Genomic DNA, 18,975 nt, shown 5'->3' with positions numbered 1-18,975 from the left:
ATAACTGAATACTCTTAGCTATGCAAGAATGATCTCCTTACTGTTTAATGTTTCACTTCAGCTACTTAGAAGTATAAAATGCAGATTGATTGCCCTCAAGTCATCTTCCTGCCTCAGCTTCCTGAGTAGTTGGGAGTACAGGCGTGCAACACCAGTCCTGGCTAATTTTTAAATTTTTTGTAGAGACAGGGTCTTGCTATGTTGTCCAGGCTATGAAGGTAATTTTATATATATATATTTTTTTATTTTTTATCTTTTATTTTTATTTATTTATTTATTTTTGAGACCGAGTCCCGCTCTGTTGCCCAGGCTGGAGTGCAGTGGCCGGATCTCAGCTGACTGCAAGCTCCGCCTCCCAGGTTCACGCCATTCTCCTGCCTCAGCCTCCCAAGTAGCTGGGACTACAGGCGCCCGCCACCTCGCCCGGCTAGTTTTTTGTATTTTTTAGTAGAGACGGGGTTTCACCGTGTTAGCCAGGATGGTCTCGATCTCCTGACATCGTAATCTGCCCATCTCGGCCTCCCAAAGTGCTGGGATTACAGGCTTGAACCACCGCGCCCGGCCTATATATTATTTTAAATAATTTTGTGCATGAAACAGTTTCGACGGCATTTTGACTGAAACCTGTCACATGAGTCATGTGTGAAATTTTCCACTTATAGCTCAGAAAATTTTGGATTTTGGAGCCTTTCGGATTTTGGATTTTTGGATTAGGGTTGCTCAACCTGTATTAACAAATAGTTGGGGTGCAGGGGAGCCTCTCTCCTTGCAGACTGGCACCTGCAGCTGTGACCACACGGTGGCGCTGCTATCCTGATGTTGGGAACATAAGCGGAAAAAAAACAAAAAACAAACAAACAAACAAACAAAAAACAACCCAACTTCCTAAGGGCGAGAAAGTAAACTAGAAATATGAAATGAGGTTTAATACTGACTGCAGTAATTTTTTAAAACTTTGCCTTTTACATAAAAAATTGTGGTAAAATACACACCACATAAAATTTAACCGTTTTTAAGTATACGTTTCTGTTGCATGCGGCACATTCATTGCCATGCAACCATCCACAGAACTCTTTTCATCTTGCGAAACTGAGACTCTGAACCCTTTGAACAGCAACTCCCCATTCCCCGCCCACCAACCCCTCCCCCTGGCAACCACACCATTCTACTTTTTGTCTCTATGAATCTTACTACCTTAGGTAGTGGGATTATACAATATTTGTCCCTGTGTGACTGGGTTATTTCACTCAGCTTAATATCTTCAAGGTTTATCCACGGTGTAGCATGTGTCAGAATTTCTTTATTTTTAATTTTTGAGATAAGCCTGGCTCTGTCACCTAGGCTGAAATGCAATGGCTCAATCTTAGCTCACTGCAGCCTTGAACTCCTGGGCTCAAAAGATCCTCCTACTTCAGGCTCCTGAGTAGTGGGACTATAGGCACGTGCCACTACACCAGGCTAATTTTTAAAAAGTTTGTGTAGAGATGGGGGTTTTGCCATGTTGGCCAGACGGGTCTCAAACTCCTGGCCTCAAGTGATCTGCCTGCCTCGCCCTCCCAAAGTGTTGGGATTACAGGCGTGAGCCACCGTGCCCAGCCCAACTAACGTTTCTTGACAGCCTACTGTGTGCTAGGTGCTCTTCTATGTTGCAGGGACACAGCACTGAGTAAGTTGGTCAAAAGCCTCACTTCTCTGAGGCCTGCAATCTCAAGGATGCTACGGGGTCATCCACTAAATAGAGCATGTTGGACAGGTGCTGGGGGCAAGTGGGGAGCAGTGGAGATGGGGCTCAAGGGAGCCCTTGGGGTCCTCTGTTGAAATTCTGTCCACCCCGCATCACTGACTTCTACTTAGCCCTAGCTGGGAGAGTGGGTTACCAAATGCAAATGATTATAAAGCTGATAGATGAATCACATTGTTCTGTACTTTTTGATGAGCTGTTTCTTGAGACTTTTCCAGTGTTTGTATAAAAACACTAGCTTTCCTCTCTCTTGATTCTAAGAGCAAAGTTGGGGAGTCTGGGCCAGCTGTGTGCTGGGTTCCGTGCAGGATGTTAGAGACACAGAAATGAAAAAGCCACGGGTCCCGCCTGGCCTGGTGCAGCAGGGGAGACGGACAGTGCACCCAAACAAAGATTACGGAATATGCCCTGCATGGAGGTGGCACCAAAGAGGGCCTAGTGAGCTCTACTTGGTGAGTCAGGGAAGGCTCCTTCAGAAGGAGTTTCCTCTCCTCTGAAGTCACTTCCTGGAAGATGAGCTGAAGGTCATGAGATGGGTGCCTGGACTGGGATTCCAGGGATTCAGCAATGAGGAGGCTGGAGATGATCCTGTGTGGAGCTCAAAGGTAGGTGCAAGGGGTTTGGACCTTTCTTATCTTGTGCTGTTGAACAGAGGCAGGTCTGCAATGCCCGGGATGCACCCCAGGGGTGCAAAGTAGCAAGAGCTTTGGTTCTGGAGTCAGATGGAACTGGGTCTGTGTTCATTTGTAGCGATATAGCAAAATGCCTTAGAATGGGTAGTTTACAAACAACAGAAGTTTGTTGATCAGAGTTCTGGAGGCTGGGAAGGCCAAGATCAAGCACCAGGAGATTTAGTGCCTGGTGAGGACCCATTCATCATAGACAGCAACTTCTTTTTTTTTTTTTTTTGAGATAGAGTTTTGCTCTTGCTGCCTAGGCTAGAGTGCAGTGGCGTGATCTTGGCTCACTGCAACCTCTGCCTTCCAGCTTCAAGCAATTCTCCTGCCTCAGCCTCCCAAGTAGATGAGATTACAGGCGCCCACCACCATGCCCGTCTAAATTTTCTTTTTAGTAGAGATGGGGTTTCACCATGTTGGCCAGGCTTGTCTCAAACTCCCAAACTCAAGTGATCCTCCTGCCTCGGCCTCCCAAAGTGTTGGGATTACAGGTGTGAGCCACCGCGCCCAGACTTATGAGTGACCTTAATGAAGTTGCTTGATTTCTCTAGGCCTTAGTTTACTCATCTGTAAAATTGGGATCATAGCAGTCCCTTTTCCCTAGGCTTATTAGGAGGCTTAACTGAGATAATGAATGTAGCATGCAGGGTACAACGCCTGGCACATAAGAAGCTCTAACAAATGTACACCTGTATTGCAGTATTATCGATTATGTATCGATTGCAGTATTAGTGATCATGTGTCAGGCGCATGTTTTTCTTGGTTAGTTCATTTTGACTCAAGTAATATTTATTTCAAAAGTATTGCTTCTTAGCTTTATTTATTTATTTTTTGAGACAGTGTCTCACTCTTGTTGCCCCTGCTGGAGTGCAGTGGCGCGATCTCGGCTCACTGCAACCTCCACCTCCTCGGTTCAAGTAATTCTCCTGCCTCAGCCTTCCGAGTAGCTGGAATTTCAGGCGCCCGCCACCATGCCCGGCAAATTTTCTTTTCTTTTTTTTTTGTATTTTTAGTAGAGACAGGATTTCGCCATGTTGGCTAGGTTGATCTTGAACTCTTGACCTCAGGTGATCTACCGCCTCAACCTCTCAAAGTGTTGGGATTACAGGCGTGAGCCACCGCGCCTGGCCCAGCCTTATTTATTTGTATAAATTTACGGGAAACAAGTGTGACATGTATAGATTGTAGAGTGGTGAACTCAGGGCTTTTAGAGTCTCCATCACCCAAACAATGTACCTTGTACCCATTAGATAACACCTAATCATCCAGGAATATTTAATTTGAAATTAATTTTATATGAAAACAAACACATATATCAGATACTATATACTTGTGGCAAGTGGCTCTCCTGGAGTTTGCTGTCCTTTGACAGGCAGGTGTGTAGGTGGAAAGTCTGGAGGGTGAGGTTCTGGACTGAGGCTCTTCCAGGGGTGGCAGAGGCACCATTTCTCCAGAAAGCCATCTCTGGACAACTTATTTCTGGGGTCCCACTCACTCCATGCATGTGAACCTGTATATTTTCCTCTTTTTTTTTTTTTTGAGATGGAGTTTCGCTCTTGTTGCCCAGGCTGGAGTGCAATGGTGCGATCTCGGCTCACCGCTAACTCTGCCTCCCAGGTTCAAGCGATTCTTCTGCCTCAGTCTCCAGAGTAGCTGGGACTACAGGTGCGTGCCACCATGCCTGGCTAACTTTTTTGTATTTTTAGTAGAGATGGGGTTTCACCACGTTGGCCACGCTGATCCCGATCTCCTGACCTTGCCATCCACCCACCTCAGCCTCCCGAAGTGCTGGGATTACAAGCATGAGTTTGTAACTGTGCTGTTCCTGAAGGCAGGGTCCCTTCATTTCTGTGCTTCTGACACAGGCAAGAGCTGCCACCCTGCGGGCATATGATGCCTCCCCCACCCCCCCAGGACCCTCGGATTGTGCTTAGCTTCATAGAGCCTTGTGATCCTGTCGAGAAGACAGAAAACCATTTGGTTCTGATACAGGAGTCAGGCAGGGAAGTGCTGGGGAGAGAAGGGCAGGTCTCTGGCTAGGGCTTCACCCCCGGGCCTGTGCCCACGGACCTCGATGAGGACAGGCATTTCTGTTTTCATGCCCAAATGTTGCATTTCCCAAGACCATCCTGGCCTGCCAAACCCCTATCCTGTGCCTATAAAAGCCCTTAGACCCTAGCAGGCAGACACACAAGCGGCTGGACGTTGAGGGGAACACACTGGCATAAGAGCACACTGACAGGCAGATGCGGGCAGGTCACTGACCAGCAGAACGATTTGCAGTTTGGCTGAGGTGGTTGGAGGAGAGTCCGGGCACTGGACGGCCCGACTCTGGGCATGGGGAGGCCGCCTTCCCGCTCCATCCCCCTTCTGGCCACCCCATCCACCTCACTGAGGTCTACCACTCAATAAAAAACCTTACACTCATTCTCCAAGCCCACATGTGATCCCGTTCTTCCAGTACACCAAGGCAAGAACGCCAAGACACAGAAAGCCCTCTGTGCTTGTGATAAGGCAGAGGGTCTAATAGAGCTGATTAACACAAGCCGCCTACAGACGGCAAAGCTAAAAGAACTCCCCGTCACACACGCCTACTGTTGCTTCAGGAGCTGCAAGCATTCGTCCCCAGATGCTGCTGTGGGGTTGGACACTCACAAGCTGCAGCAGGCTCCCTGCAGAGGTTTGAGCAGGGGGACTCTGAAGAAGTGAGTCATTCCCGCTGTCACACGCCCTGCAACGACAGGTACAAGGGAACCTTTCCCATTTCCGTTCCTGATTCCAGTCCCCAGTGCCCTTGTGGCATTTCAAAAACATGCATGTCGGCCACGCACGGTGGCTCACGCCTGTAATCCCAGCGCTTTGGGAGGCCGAGGCAGGTGGATCATGAGGTCAGGAGATCGAGACCATCCTGGCTAACGCGGTGAAACCCCGTCTCTACTAAAAATACAAAAAATTAGCTGGGCGAGGTGGCGGGCGCCTGTAGTCCCAGCTACTCGGCTCGGGAGGCTGAGGCAGGAGAATGGCGTGAACCCGGGAGGTGGAGCTTTGCAGTGAGCCAAGATTGTGCCACTGCACTCCAGCCTGGGTGACAGAGCGAGACTCCGTCTAAAAAAAAATAAAAGAAAATTAGCCGGGCGTGGTGCATGCCTGTAATCCCAGTTACTCAGGAGGCTGAGGCAGGAGAATCGCTTGAACCCGGGAGGCGGAGGTTGCAGTGAGCCGAGATCATGTCACTGCTCTCCAGCCTGGCAACAGAGCCAGACTCTGTCTCAACAACAACAACAACAAAAAATAATAATAATAATAAATAAAAAGCATGCATTCCTTTCAACGTAGAGTTATCTACACCACAAAAAATCCTGGGTTACATGAATTTTATAAACCAGCCAGGGGGAACCAGGCCTCTAGCAACAAGACCATGGCAAACACTGTGGATGTGGATAGATGCAGAACACAGTAGATTAACGAGGCGTGATCCACTGCAGGGTTCTTTCTGGGACTGATAGAACACTGCTTTACAAAACAAAGAGAAGCAGTTTGGAAACCTGCAGAGCGTCACTGCTCGCAGGAAACACCAGTTCTTATGAGCTGTTGCAAAAGCTGGGGACTTTCTGATGTTTGAGCTGCTGATTTCGTGGTTTTCATGGGGCTTCTTGTACCTCACCCTGCCTTTCCAGTGCACCCAGTGGAGACCAAGGGACAGTGGCCCTGGGGGTCAATGACTTGAGAAGGAGACGCAGATCTGAGGCCAGCAGGGCCAGGGGTCAGGGGTCAGGGACCAGCTGGGCAGGAGCAGGGATATCCCTTCACGACAATGGGGCTCATGGGATTGGGATCAATGTGTGTGAGTGTGTATGTCCCTGCCCAAATTGTTATTCAACTTCCACCTTAGCATCTCACCTCAGGGTCTTCTCTTTCTTCTTCCTTTCTTTCTTTCCCTTCTTTTCTTTCTTTCCCTCCCTTTCTTCCTTCCTTCCTTCTGTTTGGACGAACGGAGGCAGGATGGCGCACTCTGTCGGCCTCCTTTGCCAGAGGCCAACAGACCTCTCCCTACCCACCTACTTCCCTGAAGCTAGGTGACCAAAAATAAACTTGCAGTTTTGCTCCTGGCCTTTGCCTACTCGCTGGTTCTTTTGTGCTCGCTCTGGTGGTCTTTAGAAAAACAAATCACCTTCCTCCCTCCCTCCCTCCCTCCCTTCCTTCCTTCCTTCCTTCCTTCTCTTTCTTTTCTTCTCGGTTCAAGTGATTCTCCTGCCTCAGCCTCGAGAGTAGCTGGGACAACAGGCATGTGCCACCACACCTGGCTAATTTTGTATTTTTAGTAGAGACAGGATTTCACCATGTTGGTCAGGTTAGTCTTGAACTCCTGACCTCAAGTGATCCACCTCCCTGGGCCTCCCAAAATGCTGGGATTATAGGCATGAGCCACGGCTCCTGGCCCTTTTAGTTCCTCTTTCTACATTGGGCATTTAACCCACTCCTGCCCCTCTTCCCCGCCCAGTTAACCCTGCTCCCACTTTCTCAGCCGCATACAAAGCTTCTTCAGAAAGCCTTACTTTCCTTGCCCACAGGTCCTCCCTAGCCAGTGCTGTGTTGATGGTTCTGCCTACAAGATCGACTAATCTACCTTTTCTTTTTTTTTCAAATTTATTTTTTATTGTTTGTAGAGACAGGGTCTCACTATGTTGCCCAGGCTGGTCTCAAACTCCTGGCCTCAAGCCATTCTCCTGTCTCTGTCTCCTTAAGTGCTAGGATTACAGTCGTGAGCACCTGCACCTAGCCCAAGATCTGCTTTTTTTTTTTTTTTTTTTTTTTTTTGAGATGGAGTCTTTGCTCTTGTCACCCAGGCTGGAGTGCAGTGGTGCGATCTCGGCTCGCTGCAACCTCTGCCTCCTGGGTTCAAGCGATTCTCCTGCCTCAGTCTCCCGAGTACCTGTGATTACAGGCGTCACCACCATGACTGGCTTTTTTTTTTTTTTTTGTATTTTTAGTAGAGATCGGGTTTCTCCATGTTGGCCAGGCTGGTCTTGTACTCCTGACCTCAGAGGATCCACCCACCTCAGCCTCCCAAAGTGCTGGGGTTACAGGCATGAGCCACTGCGCCTGGCCATGATCTGCTTTTAATCTGACATCTTCTCACTGTTGTCACAGCCACCTCCAGTCCCAAACACCATCATCACCTCTCTTCTGGGACTTTGGCACCAACATCCCCTGCCCACTCTCACTCCTAAAGGTTCATCCTCATACAGCAGCCTGAAGGTGACTTTAAAAAATGTAAATCAGGCCGTGTGTCTCCTTGTTTAACTCATCAGCAATTCCCCATTTCACAGAGGAGAAAACTCCTCCAAACTCCTCTGGCCTTCCATGCCCTGGAGGTCCCCGGTGATCCAGCCCCTTCCTCCTTCTCTGGCCCCATCCTCTGCCTCCTTTGCTCTCCCTCACTGGCCTGCTCCCTCTTCCCCAGCACATACCTGCCATGCAATATGTGAGTGAGTGAGCCAGAGACAGGCAGAGAGGGAGCCTGTGGAGGAGGGAACGGCCGAAGCGGGGAATGAGGCAGATAAACACAGGAAGACAGAGATCAGGGGAAGTGGAAACAGACTGTGGCGGAGAAGCCAGGGAATTCTCTCCTAATTTGGGGAACCTCACTTTCTCCAGGGCCCAACCCCTTCTCTTTGTTGGAATTGGGCCTGGGACAGGTTGCTAGTGGGGTTGGGGCTGATGGAGGTGTGGGGAGCCGGGAACTGAGTCCAGGACTGAGTTCTGGACCAGGCTGGAGATGGGCCGGGTAGGAACTGGGAATTTGTCCCTTCCAACTCCTGGGCTCCTCATTTTTGTGATTGGGGGTGGGGAGGGGACTGTCTAGAAGGGTTGGTGGTTCCCCTTTCTCTCACATCTTTTTTCGCTTCCTGCTCTTGAAGTTCCCAAAATTGTTAGTGTCTCCATTCCCAACCAGGAACTGATTCTTCTGCTCCCATCCTCCAGCCTCAGCTGCAGGAAGCTGGGGTCTTCCTCTGGGGCTCAGGTGCCAGGCTCTCCGGCCCGCCCATACTGACTCCTGTCACTCCCCAGAGGGATACATGTAAGTCAGGTACCTGAAGCTCAAGGGGAGGGAAGCAGAGCTTTCTCTGCAGCAACTGGAAGAGGATAAAAAGAGTAAATGAATTGATTTTCTTTTCTTTTTTTTTTGTTTTTGAGATGGAGTCTCGCTGTGTCGCTAGGCTGGAGTGCAATGGCGTGATCTCGGCTCACTGCAACCTCTGCCTCCCGGGTTCAAGCGATTCTCCTGCCTCAGCCTCGCGAGTAGCTGGGATTACAAGCGCGCAGCACCACACCCAGCTAATTTTTGTATTTTTAGTAGAGATGTGATTTCATCATGTTGGCCAGGATGGTCTTGATCTCCTGACCTTGTGATCCACTCGCCTCGGCCTTCCAAAGTGCTGGGGTTACAGGCGTGAGCCACTGCGCCCGGCCAGGAATTGGTTTTCGTTGAGTACCTACCATAAGAGTGAAGGAACGGATTTTCACCGAGCACCTACAATGTGACGGCTTTGCTCATACAAAAAAAAAAAAAAAAAAAAGGCTCAGTGTTAGACACTTTGCCTTACATTAACCCATTTCATTCCAACAAGAACAGAGTGAGGCAGGTATTATCATACCCACTTCCAGCTGAAGAAACTGAAGATCAGAAAACTTGAGTCACTTGTCCAAGGTTCCCTTATTGCTGGTAAGCGGCAGAACCAGGGCCCTGCCTGGCTTCCCACAGGGAGTCACTTTTACATGGGTCAGACTCTTGTTTTTTTTTTTCTGGGTTGGTGCTGGGCACGGAGGTTGAGCGGTGAGTAAGGTAGTTCCTGAGGTCAGGGAGCTGGCAGTCCAGACAGGGAGAGAAGCACAAAGCAGGAGCCGAGGCCATCGGTGCCTTCATGCAACACAGATTCATGGGGACAGACCAAGCGCAGGTACCTTTCTAGGTGCTGGGGATTTAGGACTGAGTGAGCCTAAGTCCCTGCTGTCTCAGTGCCTGGCTGTATGTGCAGAAAGATAATAACCGAAATATATAACATTCATTATCAAATGGTGATGAGTGCTGTGGAGAAAAAGAGAGCAGGGAAGGAAAAGGGGAAGGGTGTGGTGGGCGTACACAGAGTCTCCTGATGTGGGGACACAGGTGGGCGGGGCATGAAGCCCACCCTGTTGGCGTATTGGCCTCTGGGCGTCTCAGATTGGTGCTGGGGGCCTGTCCATGTGTGTCCTGTCCACTTGCCTGGCGAAAGGGGAGTCCAGGGTGGCTCTGCTGCAGGTGGTCTTGGCATGGGTGGGGCGCTGTCTCCAGTGGCCTGCCTTGGACCCTGCCCTTTGGCATGTGGACCCTAAAGTCAAGCAGAGCTTTTCATGTTCATGCTGGTATTTGTGTACTGAACAAACTGTTTATTAACATTTTGTTTCCTTAAAGAAATTAACAGCCAATTTGTTAAAGTACATTTTATTTTATTTTATTTTATTTTATTTTTTTTTTTTGAGACGGAGTCTTGCTCTGCCGCCCAGGCTGGAGTGCTGTGGCCGGCTCTCAGCTCACTGCAAGCTCCGCCTCCCGGGTTCACGCCATTCTCCTGCCTCAGCCTCCCGAGTAGCTGGGACTACAGGCGCCCGCCACCTCGCCCGGCTAGTTTTTTTTGTATTTTTTAGTAGAGACGGGGTTTCAGCGTATTAGCCAGGATGGTCTCGATCTCCTGACCTCGTGATCCGCCCGTCTCGGCCTCCCAAAGTGCTGGGATTACAGGCTTGAGCCACCGCGCCCGGCGTTAAAGTACATTTTAAACCTAATTTTCCTTAAGCTTCTTGTAAGTTCAGCTTATAAACGTAATTATTCTTTTTTGTTTGTTTGTTTTTTGAGACAGAGTCTCACTCTGTCACCTAGGCTGGAGTGCAATGGCATAACCTCGGCTCACTGCAACCTTCGCCTCCTGGGTTCAAGCGATTCTCCTGCCTCAGCCTTCGGAGTAGCTGGGATTACAGGCACCCGCCACCACGCCCGGCTAATTTTTTGTATTTTTATTAGAAACGGGGTTTCACCATGTTGGCCAGGCTGGTCTCGAACTCCTGACCTCAGGTGATTCACCCACCTCGGCCTTCCAAAGTGCTGGGATTACAGGTGTGATCCACCGCACCCAGCCATAATCATTCTTTTAATAAACTGTGCTAAATAAGAGCCACCAACCTTACCTTCTCACTGAGTATTGTGTAATAGTGAAGGTCAAAGACACAAAACTCTCTTAAATAATCAGCTTCATTCACAATGCAGTTAAATGCCTAGAAACATTTAAAAACTGAGTTTACACATTTGGTGTATTTTAAGGATTTGATTTTAACAATAAAAAACTAGTAAATAAGGCAAATTAATATTCATAAGGAATCTCAAGGTCTCTTCAACATTCCAACATTGTTTACAAACCTAATCAAATTATGTCATACATTTCAACTGAAGAAGAAAGCACGAGTCTAAAATCAAGTGCTTCATTTTATATTTTAATTTGCTATCACAGGCTAATTTCAAATCTTTTAGTATGCTGAATTTTCTTACACGTTATAATACCAAATATAGATTGTCTTAAATTTAGCACAAATGTATTAATACTAGATGTTAGCTTTACTTCGTTGCCTATATATTTAGTTTCAAATCTTCCTAGGTTTGGAATACACATTTTTGAAGGGAAAGCATTTACGTTCTGTGTCCCCTGGGGTTACCGGACACTGCCTGGGGCTGCTTGCTGGACAGAGTTCTGACACTGCCCATTACTAGTATAATTTTCCTGGAGCCACAGGGAGAAGCTCTCTATCCCGTTCTAGTTGCTAAATCCATGCTCTCCAGATGGGATTGAACTCACAGCCCATATTTCTTGGGTTCTATATTTTTCCATATTCCATATATATTTTTTTGGTTGACTTGAATAGACGGGATACTGAACTACCACTGTGGTTGCAACTAAGTTATTTCACTTTCCTGCTGGGGTGAACACAGAATTCTTTACCATTTATTCAGTGTGAGCAGGATCCAACTCTACCAGGCATTTATGATTGGCTTGTGCGGATGACCTTATGGGGGAAATGCATTCTTTTCAGCTCCTACGGTGGCCTCCACCTGTCCACGTTCTGCGCCGGTTCCTTTGGCTCGACCTTTTTCCTTCTGGGGTAGCACAGGACTTTCCCTCGGATCACTCCCGCTTTGCCTTCACACTGCGAGGTTACAGGAAGTCCTGAAGATCTCTTCCAGTCTTCCCCGAGACTGTGGTTTGCTGAGCAGGAACACCCTTCTCCCTTAGCTAGGCTTGGCTCTTTCGGGCTTTTTTGGAGCAAGGTAATTCTGAGGTCCTGGGCCCTCAGAGAACTCCAGTTAGGACACAACATTCCCTTTACCTATTTCTTTTTTTTTTTTTTGGTGGAGTCTGGCTCTGTCACCCAGGCTGGAGTACAGTGGCACAATCTCAGCTCACTACAACCTCTGCCTCCTGGGTTCAAGCCATTCTCGTGCCTCAGCCTCCTGAGTAGCTGAGACTACAGGCGTGCATCACCATGCCGGCTAATTTTTGTATTTTTAGTAGAGAAGGGGTTTCACCATGTTGACCAGGCTGGTCTCAAACTCCTGACCTCAAGTGATCCATCCACCTCGGCCTCCCAAAGTGCTGGGATTACAGGCGGGTGCCACCGCGCCTGGCCCCCTTTACCTATTTCTGAAATCCTTGCTAAGCTTCTGAGAGGGTCCTCCTGGAAGCCTTTACGTCATAGGAGCCTTGTGGGCTGCTCCTGCCCCCTGGGGTAGGAGAGGGGAGGACAAGGCACCTCCCACCTGTAGAAACTCTTCTCCAAATGCCTCCTTCTCTTCCTTCCAGCCCACTTTATGTTTTTGTTTTAGAATCTCATCCGCTGTTATAAAGAACATCCACTTTTAGGCCGGGTGCGGTGACTCACACCTGTAATCCCAGCACTTTGGGGGGCAGAGGCGGGCGGATCACGAGGTCAGGAGATCGAGACCATCCTGGTTAACACGGTGAAACCCCGTCTCTACTAAAAATATAAAAAATTAGCTGGGCGTGGTGGCAGGCACCTGTAGTCCCAGCTACTCGGGAGGCTGAGGCAGGAGAATCACTTGAAACTGGGCGGCGGAGGTTGCAGTGAGCCGAGATCGCACCATTGCACTCCAGCCTGGGTGACAAGAGAGACTCTGTCTCAAAAAATTGTAGAGATGAAGGTCTTGCAGTGTTGCTCAGTCTGGTTTCAAACTCCTGGTCTTGGAGGATCCTTCTGCCTCAGCCTCCTGAAGAGTGCTGGAATTACAGGTTTGAGCCACTGCGCCCGGCTAGTGTTCCTATGATTTCTCTCTTTCTTTTTTTTTGAGATGGAGTCTTGCTCTGTCACCAGACTGGAGTGCAGTGGTGCCATCCTGGCTCACTGCAACCTCCACCTCCCGGGTTCAAGCAATTCCTCTGCCTCAGTGTCCCGAGTAGCTGGGATTACAGGCATCTGCCATCACGCCCGGCTAAGGGTTTTTTTTGTATTTTCAGTAGAGACAGGGGTTCACCATGTTGGCCAGGCTGGTCTCAAACTCCTGACCTCAAGTGATCCGCCCACCTCAACCTTCCAAAGTGTTGGGATTATAGGTGTAAGCCACGGCGCCCGGCCTGTTCTCTGGATTTATGTGGCAATATAGAGGGAGCTGGGACAGCAACTTGTCCTCTATGAAGCATTGCTCTTGTGGTTTGCAGCCAAGCTTGTAGCTCTTCTGCCTCCTTTAGAGCCAGTGTGCCCTGCTAAGGGGAGTCACAGTACTGCAGAGGCCTCAGCTCACTAGGGACCTGGCATCTGAGGCACTTCTTGCAGACCTCAATACCATTGAACTCGGCACTCCAAATAGCCCTGTCCCCCGCTCACGCCACCTGAACAGGGTAGGGATATTTGTGGCATTCCTTGGGGGTCCTTCTGTTTGCTCCGCAGACAGGGCTCCTTCTGCCTCCCTCCACACCAGAGTCCTGGGCTGCTCTGCCCTTCACTCACCCTTATCCACACCACACCTTGCAGAGATGCATCAGAGTTTGTGGCATGGGAGGGAAATCTTTTCTTAATTTCCAATAGTTATATGAGTATTTTCTTTATTGAATTATTACTACTGTAACTTCAATAAGGAACATATTGGGAAGTTGTGTGGAGAGAATGTATTAGTCAAGGTTCTCTAGAGGGACATACTAATAGGATAGATGTATATATGAAAGGGAGTTTATTAAGGAGTATTGACTCACACTAACACAAAGAGAAGTCCACAATAGGCTATCTGCAAGCTGAGGAGCAAGGAAGCCAGTCTGAGTCCCCAAATCTCCAAAGTAGGGAAGCCAACAGTGCAGCCTTCAGTCTTTGGCCGAAGGCCTGAAAGCCCCTGGCAAACCACTGGTCCAAGAGTCCAAAAGCTGAAGAACGTGGAGTCCGATGTTCCAGGGGAGGAAGCATCCAGCATGGGGGAAAGATGGAGGCTGGAAGACTCAGGCAGTTGAGTCCTTCCGGGTTCCTCTGCCTGCATTTATCCTAGCTGAGATGGGAGCTGATTACATGGTGCTCACCCAGGTTGAGGGCGGGCCTGCCTCTCCCAGTCCACTGACTCAAATGTGAATCTCCTTTGGCAACACCCTCACAGACACACCCAGGAACAATACTTTGCATCGTTCAATCGCAATCAAGTTGACACTCAATAGTAGCCATCACAGAGAAATACACAGGCTCAGGTATTCATCCTGGACTGGACGCTTCCCTCCTTGTCTTCCTTCTGCCTGTCTGGCTGCACTTCCCCTTCTCTCCAGGTCCATGTGGGTGTTTTTCAGGCTCTGTTCTAGACCCTTCTCTCTGCTTCCCTGGCTTTGATTGCCTTTGATGGTTCCCGGTCTTCAGCCCCCAAGTGTCTGATTCATCTGTGTCCAACTGCCTTCTAGCCAGCTCCACCTGAATGCACCACCAGCACAAGAAACCCATGTCCCAAACAAAACTCGGTGACTCCGGCCGGGCGAGGTGGCTCAAGCCTGTAATCCCAGCACTTTGGGAGGCCGAGATGGGCGGATCACGAGGTCAGGAGATCGAGACCATCCTGGCTAACACTGTGAAACCCCGTCTCTACTAAAAAATACAAAAAACTAGCCAGGCGACGTGGCGGGCGCCTGTAGTTCCAGCTACTCGGGAGGCTGAGGCTGAGATCTGGCCACTGCACTCCAGCCTGGGCGGCAGAGCGAGACTCCATCTCAAAAAAAAAAAAAAAAAAAAAAAAAAAAAACTCGGTGACTCCTTGCCCTGCTGCCAACCAGCTCTCCCATGGGCTCCTTGTCTGATGAGTGGCTTCATCAGCCAGCCACCTGCTTATTTCAACCCGAAAACTGGCTCTCCCGAATTCCCCTCTCCTCTGCTTCCCACAGCCGATGTTTACAATGGTTGCTGCTAAGTCTGTGCCTCTCCTGTAGTTGGGCTTCCTAGGGTTCTTGCTAACATCCTTTAGAATACAGGGATGGAGCTGAGTGCAGTGGCTCACACCTGTAATCCCAGAATTTTGGGGGCGGAGGCAGGTGGATCACCTGAGGTCAAGAGTTCTAGACCAGCCTGGCCAAAGTGGTGAAACCCTGTCTCTACGAAAAATACAAAAATTAGCCAGGCGAGGTGGCGGGCGCCTGTACTCCCAGCTACTTGGGAGGCTGAGGCAGGAGAATCGCTTGAACCTGGGAGGCGGAGGTTGCAGTCACCTGAGATCCTGCCACTGCACGCCAGCCTGGGTGACAGAGCGAGACTCCATCTCAGAAAAATAAATAAATACGAAATAATTAATAATACGAGGGCAGGAAAGTACAATTACTGGTCAGCTTTCCTCAGACTAGACCCCTCCCCATGCCAGGTGACCATTACACAAAGTGGAGAGGTGATTTATTAATATCCTACTGCTTATTTCCTGAGATGAGGATTAGCTCTTATACCACTGCTGTCTTCCAAATGCAGTTATATCAGCATCTTTAGTTAAAAAACAAAAATGAAGCATTCACATGACACGTCTATGTAAATGTTACGTCCTGCAGAACCTAGTACTCTACTGTGATAACATTCCTCTTCTTGCATAATTTCTTTTGCTTTTACTGGAGATATGCCAGTTATTCTAATCTTGCAGTGTTTTCCTTAGGACAGTTTTCTATTTCTTAGAATAAAAACTCTCTAAAATAAGATTCTCCTTTCTCAGGAGGACTTCCTTTGTGGCGTTCTTAGCCACAGTCAGTGTCTTGAGTGTTAATTTAATTCAAATTATTTGCTGTTATCCTAGCAGACTCACAACTCCTGGTTATTCCATCATGCCCACAGGAGAAGAGAAAAGGGCCAGTGCCCCTCTTCTGATTTTGAAACCGGCCCTATAGTTCCATAGACAGTTTTCGATAAACATGGAACTTGACCCTTCTGCTGTTAAAACTTGAAACTCTTCAAGTTAAAACTTGAAATATATGTGTGTATATATACACACATATATTTATTTATTTATTTATTTTTTGAAATGGAGTCTTGCTCTGTTGCCCAGGCTGCAGTGGCGTGGCGTGACCTTGGCTCACTGCAACCTCTGCCTCCCGGGTTCAAGCGATTCTTCTGCCTCAGCCTCCTGAATATAGCTGGGATTACAGGTGTCTCTCACCACGCCCAGCTAATTTTTGTATTTTTAGTAGAGACGGGGTTTCACCCTGTTGATCAGGCTGGTCTTGAACTCCTGACCTCGTGATCCACCCACCTTGGCCTCCCTAAGTGCTGGGATTACAGGCATGAGCCACCACGCCCGAAGGAAACTTATATTTGTTTGATCTGAGTTCCTTCCTCAGGAAAGTACCTTCAGTCCTCTCAAAAATGTAGAGGAGGTCAGGAGTTCAAGACCAGCCTGACCAACAAAGTAAAACCCCATCTCTACTAAAAATACAAAAAGTACCCGGGCATGGTGGTGGGCACCTGTAATCCCAGCTACTCAGGAGGCTGAGGCAGGAGAATCACTTGAACCCAGGAGGCAGAGATTGTGGTGAGCTGAGATCACGCCACTGTACTCCAGCCTGGGTGACAGAGTGAGACTCCTTAAAAAAAAAAATGTATGAAAGAACTGAAACTCACCAGATCATGCACCAAATACCACCTTGCACCTCCCTAGTTCCTGTTTTCTTACACATTGTTAAATTTCTTCCCTGCTATATAACCCTTAGTTTTAGTCACTCCTGGAGATGGATTTGAGACAGCTCCCATCTCTTTGGCTGCAGCACCTGATTTAAAGCCTTTTTCCTTCGCACTACTCATTATCTCAGTGATTGGCTTTCTTTGTGCAGCACAAGCCGCAGGACTTAGACTGAACTCCTGATGTTTCGCTAACACCCAAGCTGGAGTGCAGTGGCGCGATCTCGGCTCACTGCAACCTCCGCCTCCTGGGTTTAAGCGATTCTCCTGCCTCAGCCTCCTGAGTAACTGGGACTACAGGTGCACAGCACCATGCCCGGCTAGTTTTTGTATTTTCAGTAGAGATGGGGTTTCACCATGTTGGCCAGGATGGGTTTCGGTAACAATTTGAAATAAGAATCTTATCCTTGCTAAGGGATTCTAAGTGCAACAGATTAACAAGGACAATGGCCAATCAGAATCATAGGCAATTTCTGGAAATTATTTCTACTGGTGATGGTAACAATTTCTGTTAAACTCTTGAGAGCCTTACGCCTTCCACAGAGATATTAAATGTTACAGCGAACATAAAAAGTCAGCAGGAATTATGAGTGCCCACCTAGGTTTCCACAGTGCGTGAGAGAACAAAACGGGGAGTTAGTAAACGTTCTCACTTTCACGGCTTATCAAATGAGAGTCTTTACTGCTTCCTTAACTTATGTTCTTTTTTTTAGACCGAGTTTCGCTCTTCTTGCCCAAGCTGGAGTGCAATGGTGCAATCTTGGCTCACCGCAATCTCCTCCTCCCAGGTTCAAGTGATTCTCCTGGCTCAACTTCCTTAGTAGCTGGGATTATAGGCACCCACCACCACACCCGGCTAATTTTGGAGTTTTAATAGAGACAGGGTTTCTCCATGTTGGTCAGGCTGATCTTGAACTCCCCACCTCAGGTGATCTGCCCACCTTGGCCTCCCAAAGTGCTGGGATTACAGGCGAGAGCCACTGTGCCCAGACCTTAAACCCATGTTCTTTATGGTGACTTGCATTTCCAAGGCCAGGTTCTGGAATTTCACCAGTTTGCATTATAAGAAAGTCAGCCTGTAGGCAAAAAATACAGAAAGAACTGAATAAGATTTTCTTTCCTAATAATGAAAAAGGCTTATACTGAGATGTTCCTTCTACATGTATTATTTTTGGATTATTTCCTCACTTCCTGTGCTAATTCCTGACATGGGAGTAGGTGATAAATAGTCTGAGAACTGGAGTATCTGGCCGTTCTGTAGCCTACCCTCTCATACCATTGATCATTTGAGTCTACAATTCTGGGTCGAAAAAAATTTTCCTTGGAAGTTTGAAGGCGTCATCCTGTTGTCTCTTCGTGTTCAATGTAACAGCTGTAAAGTGAAATCCATTCTGATTCTTGTTTCTTTGTAGGTGATTTACTCCCACTCCTGGTAGTTTTTAGAATTTTCTTTTTATCTCTGGTATTCTGAAATTACATGGTGACATGCTTTGGGTCATTTTTGAATGAATGTGCTTGGCTGGGCTATTACTAGAATACCTAAATCTGGAGACTTATCCTTTTAAATTCTAAGTACCATCCTTGTATTCTTTCTTTGATCTTTTTCTTCCTTTTCTTCCTCTTATTTATCTTCTAGAGCTTCTGTTAGTTGAATATTGGCTCTTTAAACGTATTGTTTGTGTTATTTGCGGAGGTTTTATGGGGCTAATAAAAAAAGAACCCTTTCTTTTCTTCTTAAGTTTGAAATCAATTGAGAACCAAGACACAGTAGACAGATGAGGGGATATCAAAATGTCAGCATAATTACTGATCAGCAACAAGGAGGATTTGACTTCAAACCTTATATCAAAAAACCTTGTAATTAGTTAATCCAAGAATTAAGCAGATGTATCCACCCAGTCACAGGCAGAGGAGGGCAAAGTAGGTGCAGCTCTGCACTGCCTGGCAGAGAGTAGAATACAAGATGTGCTTCTTGTGGGCAGGAAGATAACAAAGGGAGCCCCCAAGGGGTGGAGCCAAGCATGCCAATCAGTCAGTCTCCTCCCCTGAGGAGGTGTGGGTTAAGAAGGGGAGTCTGGGCCCCCTGCGGTGGCTCTTGCCTGTAATCCCAGCACTTTGGGAGGCTAAGGCGGGCAGATCACCTGAGGTCAGGAGTTCGAGACTAGCCTGGCCAACATGGTGAAACCCCATCTCTGCTAAAAATACAAAAATTAGCTGGGTGTGGTGGTGAGTGCCTGTAATCCCAGCTACTCAGGAGGCTGAGGCAGGAGAATCACTTGAACCCAGGAGGCGGAGGTCGCAGTGAGCTGAGATTGCGCCACTGCACTCCAGCCTGGGCAACAA

The 18,975-nt window shown here is 48.1% G+C and overlaps 1 protein-coding gene across 1 annotated transcript in view; it reads left to right on the top strand.

Annotated features, from left to right (window-relative positions):
• The first annotated feature begins 2,315 nt into the window (after positions 1-2,315).
• ASGR2 (asialoglycoprotein receptor 2) overlaps positions 2,316-18,975 on the top strand; it is a 38,567-nt gene continuing 21,907 nt past the window's right edge. Inside the window, exon 1 of the mRNA XM_030922521.1 lies at positions 2,316-2,346. The gene's annotated coding sequence lies outside the window, so the exon portion shown is untranslated. The remainder of the gene's footprint in view (positions 2,347-18,975) is intronic.

This window comes from Rhinopithecus roxellana, chromosome 19, assembly GCF_007565055.1.
Source record: "Rhinopithecus roxellana isolate Shanxi Qingling chromosome 19, ASM756505v1, whole genome shotgun sequence".
NCBI lineage: Eukaryota > Metazoa > Chordata > Mammalia > Primates > Cercopithecidae > Rhinopithecus > Rhinopithecus roxellana.
Note: the sequence above shows the minus strand (reverse complement) of the source record. Positions and strands in the feature narration are given on the sequence as shown.